The following is a 6119-nucleotide window of genomic DNA, read 5'->3' as shown; positions in this document are numbered from 1 at the left end:
GGCTTTTAATATAAGTATTATTACTGCCTCCTCCACCTCACGACCATGTGACCACAAAAATAAAAATAATCTTTACAAAAAAGAAAAAAAGACGTAAAAATTAAGTAGGAGCTTCTTTATTTCTGTTTTAAAAACAATTTTTGCGGGATTTTAGTGCAAACTCTGATGCATGCGTGGATGTGGAAAAGCTCGTACTGTTATGAGGAAAAAGTCGTAATTTTATGAGAAAAGGATGTTACGGTGCCTGTTCTACGACGGAAGTAAACAAAGCAGGCAGGAGCACGCGCAGCCGCCGACCAACCAACCCTCATTTTAACCGCTCTTCTAAAATAACACACAACACTTATGACTTCACTGTCGTAATATTTCACTTTTAATTCTCACAAAATTATGACTTTATTCTCGTAAGATTTTGACTTTATCCTTGAACAATATTGACTTTTTATTGTAATATTATGACTTTTTTTTCTTAGAACAACTTTATTTTAAATATATATAATATTTTGACTTAATTTTTTACGTAACTTTAACTTTAATCTCGATTTTTTTTCTCTCTCAATGTAGCCCAAATACTCCGTCGTTCTTCTAAAATAACAGACAAGAATTATGACTTTATTGACCTAATATTCAACTTTATTCTCGTAATATTTCGACTTTATTCTCGTAATATTTTGACATTATTCTCGTAATATTTTGACATTATTCTCGTAAAAATACGACTTTTATCTCGAAATCTTTGATGAAATGGATCATGCGAGCAGATATTAGCATTAAATAACAGTAGTGCAAAATAAGGTGGGTTTATGATGTGGAACTGGGAAAGAAGGACAGCATCAACACATGATGCTGGCGGTAATTAAAAACTTTGACCAGAGTTAAGCTATAATCCATTTATTGTGATAAAATGTCCACAACCCTAAAATAAATTACATCCATATTATTGGTTGCAAAACTCTCAGACTAACTGACGTAGTGATATAATATGAGCTGTGAAAGTGCTTAGAGGGAGACTACGAGGTCACTGCTCGGCAGCACAATGACATTTAGACATTTCAGAGTCGTGAAGTCAGCGAACACGTCTGTCTAAAGGTTGCTCACACTCACGGCTGGAGCCAATGATTAAAGAAATACTGAGGTCACTTTGTTATTGCACCGAAATCACTTTTACTGTCTGACAAACTGAGCAGAGGAGAACAACTGCAGTAGATTTCAGGTGTGGCTCTAAACGACTTACTCATTGGTCAAGTTCATCCAAACAAGGCCCAATCTGAAAGACACACGATGGAAAGACAGGGGGGGGGGCCCAAAAGCCAACATGTTCCACAAATTCAACGAAATTTGATTCAATTGTTGAAAAGATATCTCCTTAAATTAAATACCAATACACAATTTGCCCTTTAAAATCAATAAAACCGATCAGATAAAAAAAAAAAAAAAGAAGAAGAGGCATTTCTCCTCATGGATGAGTGAATGATCCCTGAAACATACTGTGAATGATCAGTGGACGCGCCTCATGTCCCGATCAGCCTCATGAAGGCGACGCAGAGGAGTCATCTTCATTTTGGACACATGACCTGATCCGACGCTCCATCACCAAGAGCCTCGCGCAAAGCTCCTTTTCCGCTCCATTCAGCCGTTGGAAACAGAGCAGAAAAAGAAAATACGTGAGTTAATATCGGAATAACTTCACGTGTTTTTTAATGTCCTGCTTTCACCGAAATATACAGAGTTTGTGAACAGCCTGATGAGTTTCCCTTCTTTTCCAATGATCAGCGGCCATGTTCAAACACGGCAACCGTTGCTAGGCAGGTTGCTATGCTGAAGTGGCAGTTTGGGAGGGCGGGGCTGAGCGGACAGTATTCCTGTGATCTGTGACGTCAGGTTACTGATTCCTTCGATCTGTGACGTCAGGTTATGGTTTGCTTTGATCTGTGATATCAGACACTAAAAAAACGGCTTTGATGTCTTTGATGTCATTGATGTCTTTAATGTCACTGATGTCTTTGATGTTGTAAATGTCTTCGATGTCGGTTATAAAAGGAACCAAATTTACCTCAGTGAACATACAACTAAATGACAGCGAAATAGAATACAATCGATATCACAGTGCGTTAGTGCGTTAGATTCAGTGCGATTTTTTCTGATATTACAGAGCTTTCAACATTGACAGCATCCATAAAGCAAAGCAAATTAAACATATTGAGAAGGATTACACATACAGTTGCAATGGATAACAACGAAGAATGTAGGGTTTCACCTCCGGAATCTGCGGCTTCGGAGGTGAAGATTGAGGCTGTTAGCCACCTGGTTGAATCCTTTGTGAATGGGATATCAGCAGGACAATGGCAACAGCTAAAAGATGGCACCCCAGATGGTGCCACTAAAATATTGATGGCCGAATTCGTCTTGGAAATCATGATTTTAGTGTTCAGAACCGTTATGGACGCTATGAAAACCATGACAGTGGCCGAGTCAGAGAAGCTTGTTCAGTCCAGTCTGAGCAAGACACTCAATGGTAGTTTTAAGGAGTCTCTGGGGGAACTGGATGAAGATGGGAGCAAAAGCTCAAAACGCTTAGCAACACTGATAAGCAAAGAGGTGACAGAAAGCATCGCCTCTTCCGTCAGCAGCATCAGCAGAACCAGCCCCAGCCCCAGCCCCAGCACCACCCCCACCCCCACCCCGAGCACTGGATCGCTTGCGTTTAGGCGCCTCACCACTCCTAACAGGCTGAGCACGATGGTGAATCATGCCTGCACGATGTTTAGGAGATGCTCATGTGTGTCAAAGGTGGAGTCGCTGGGAGATCCAAGCCTGGAAGATGTACATATGTCTGGAGACAGTGCCTCTCAGCTAGGGAATGTCTCATCACACCAAAGCTCTGGGAGAGCATCCACTAAATCTGTCAGGGAAATCATTTCAGATGAAGTGAAACAAGTGGTAGAACCTCTTTTGAGCAGCGGAACAGACACCAGCAGCGAATGGATACAGTCTCAGTCCTCTCAGGAGATTGAAGCTGTTGCAGATGACATCTCTCAAATAATGAGCGATAGGGAGAAGGGTTCGCAAGCGACAGAAACTGCTGAGCAAGTGCCAAAGAAAAGAAAGAAGTTGGGCAAAATGATCAAGGATTTTTTCACAAAGACCGTTGCCGCAGCGCTGATGCATCGCATGGGGGCAAAACTTCGTGCCAAATTTTTCCGGGGCACTAAAGCGAAGTCCAAGGCGCCAACGCAGGCATTCACGAGGGGTGTTGCTGCTCTGGCTGAGTCTGACTCTTTGTTGGCTCTGAGTGTCAAACAGGATAACAACCCTCAAGCCCTGGTAATCACAGATGCTTTGTCTGATCTCCTGAGGTGTTACGTGAACGATGGGGTGCCGGTGGCAAGACCCTTTGGTGCAAAGGCACAGAAGGGAATGGTTGTCTCTCTGCCCCATACGGACTTGAATAGGGAGATACAGGACAAAGTGTGGATTTTCCTAGTCCTGATGAGTTGGTGGATGAAGACTCAGTCTGAAGTCTGCAGCCAAAAGCTGACACTCACCCTGATGGGCACCGTGGATGGTGAACAGGTAGAGAGTGAAAGACTTGTGGAGATAGCTTCAAAGACATCTAACAAAGAGCAGGAAGGAGCAAGCGCAGAATGGAAGAAAATGTGCTTGCAGGTACTCATGGAGAAGTTGTTCACACGGGTGTGCAGAGAAGCAAACGTGGGCTGGAACGCTGAAGACCCAGGGGACATCATCACGCATCTGACTGAATACACGTGGGCAGAAATTGAGGGTGCAGGTATGACACTTGCAATGTTTCAAAAGCTCGACAAGGCCATTTTCAAGGGCTTGCATAAGAGATGGGGCAGTATAGATATGTTGCTGCTTTCTATAAAGATTAAGGACCCAGAAGTTGAAAAATGTATTGCCTCCATTTGCAAAAGTCACTTAGCACCACCCAAAAAACAGAGTCTCATCCGCAGGTTCTTCTCTTTTGGCAAAGCCACCTCGAAGTAATCCAAAATCAAGTAAAATGCAGTTGCCGTCATCGAGGTGAGTGATTGCATTAATCTTGAAAGAAAAAGGTGCCTCAGGCCATTTTTCCTTCAAAATTAATGCAATAAAACATCCAGGTAATCTTACCTGGTGACAAGGTTTTCTCCGGGTGCTCCGGTTCACCAGCTTTTCTTCAAACCAATCTAACAGATGGACACGCTCAGTTGTGCTCAAAAGCTAAATGCTGGTTTGGGAGGGAAAAAAAATAAAAAATTGAACAAAATTACATCAATCAATTGAAATATTATGGCCTCATTGTTAAAAGGCTGCTTTAACAATAACTAGAAATAAAATAAAGATGTTTTAGAAATGAAGATTTCAGTTTCAAACTAGTTTTAATGTCTCACAATCTACATTCACAGATTTCTGTGTCAGTGTGCATCAAAAGCCATCACGTTGATTAACGTTGTTAACTAGCCATTACATGCAGCCACAGTTAACGTACACTCTTGACTGGCCTGTGTGTTAACTAGTGATCATATTGTAACCTTGACATTAACCGCACCTTGTGTGTGGTGGTGCTATTGCTAAGATAAGCTAAGCTAGCTCAGTTTTGCAATGGACGCACTCTACAGGGTTCTCATTTTTCTTCGGTTGGACATGACACCAAACTTTCGACAGTTTCTGTCGTTTTCTCTGCCGTGCCTCCTCTTTTGGCTCCCGGCTATTTGCTCATCTCTGTCCGTTTTGTAATCAGCGCCACTTACTTCACTTCCTGGAGTGTGTCCCTCATGTAAGCATGTTGTGCCACAGCGATAGTCATCCGTGTGAAACACGATGAGCTGTGTATGTTTCTGTTAGAAAGCCCCGAGCCGAAGGAAAAGTTCCTCACAGGAAGTGTAAGGATTAAACGAATAGACAGCTTTGTAATCGAGTAAACGATAAATGACAGTGACAATCCTTGTCATCGGGACAGGCAGAGAGGGAAAAGTTAATACATGCTTTCTTCTTTCTTTTCTTTTCTTTTCTTTTCTTTGCCCCGTCCTGTCTGTCCAACATGTGCCAGCTAGGTGTCTTAGATCCTCTGACTCCAACCTCTTGATTGTTCTTCAGGCCAGAATAAAAAAGCACAGAGGTAGCCTTTGTTAATTACAGCCTGCCTGAAGGTCTTAGACGTTGTGTCTCTCCTCGTCCTCCTCCTCTCTGAGTCTTTCTACAAAAAGGAAAATGAAAGGCAAAACTCAAAGCCTCTGGCACTGAAACAGGCTTGAGTTTCTGCTGCTCTCAGATTGCATGATTTGTCATGTGCCTAATCTGGGAGTCATTAAGCGCTGTGCTTCGTTTGATGGAGGATGGGAGCCACAAGGGGGGGCCAGAGACCTCTCTGTGGTCCACATCGAGAGAAGCTCTGTGATCACAAACACGCTCAGGTGGTGCACAAGTAAGAGCATTTATTAGCTGGGTAAAAGGAGGTCAAACAGAGGCTACAGGTGGGAAAATGTCTGGGCATTAACTTTTGCTATCAACTGAATCTGCAGCTCTCAGCTAGTTTAGTCCACTAGTTCCTAAAGTAGGGTTAGGGCCCCTCAGAGGGTCACAAAATAAATCTGAGGGGTCGTGAAATGATTAACAAGAGGGAAGATAATTAAACCAAAGTTTTCCTATAACTTATCTTTGCTTTTTTGTTAAATATTGAACAAGTTTACCTCCATCAGACACATACCAATTAGACCCTGCTATTTATAAGGGGACCCAGGTCAAACAGGTTGGTCACTGGTTTAATTTTTAACAATGTGCTCTTAATTTGTAAAGTAACAACAGCTGTGGGATAAATGTACCTCTGAAGTGTACTGGACTACAAGTATTAAGTAGCATAAAATAGCAATACTCAAGTACTACAGAAGTGCACACGCACACACACTCACACACACACACACACACACAGTTCAGTTCTGCATCAGTGGAAAAACTGATGACCCGCTGGCTGGAAAACGTACCCACCCCCACCTCGAGGGCCAAACCGAGGTCTCAGCACCAAGCTGGCTGCTCCACTTGCTGCATCTCCTCCCTCCTCCTCTTCCACACAGCGAGGCTTTCACTGGATAATAAACCAAAACCAAACCTTGTTTTTT

Source organism: Chaetodon auriga, chromosome 19 (assembly GCF_051107435.1).
Source record: "Chaetodon auriga isolate fChaAug3 chromosome 19, fChaAug3.hap1, whole genome shotgun sequence".
NCBI lineage: Eukaryota > Metazoa > Chordata > Actinopteri > Chaetodontiformes > Chaetodontidae > Chaetodon > Chaetodon auriga.
The sequence above is the reverse complement of the archived record's forward strand: the minus strand, read 5'-3'. Positions refer to the sequence as shown.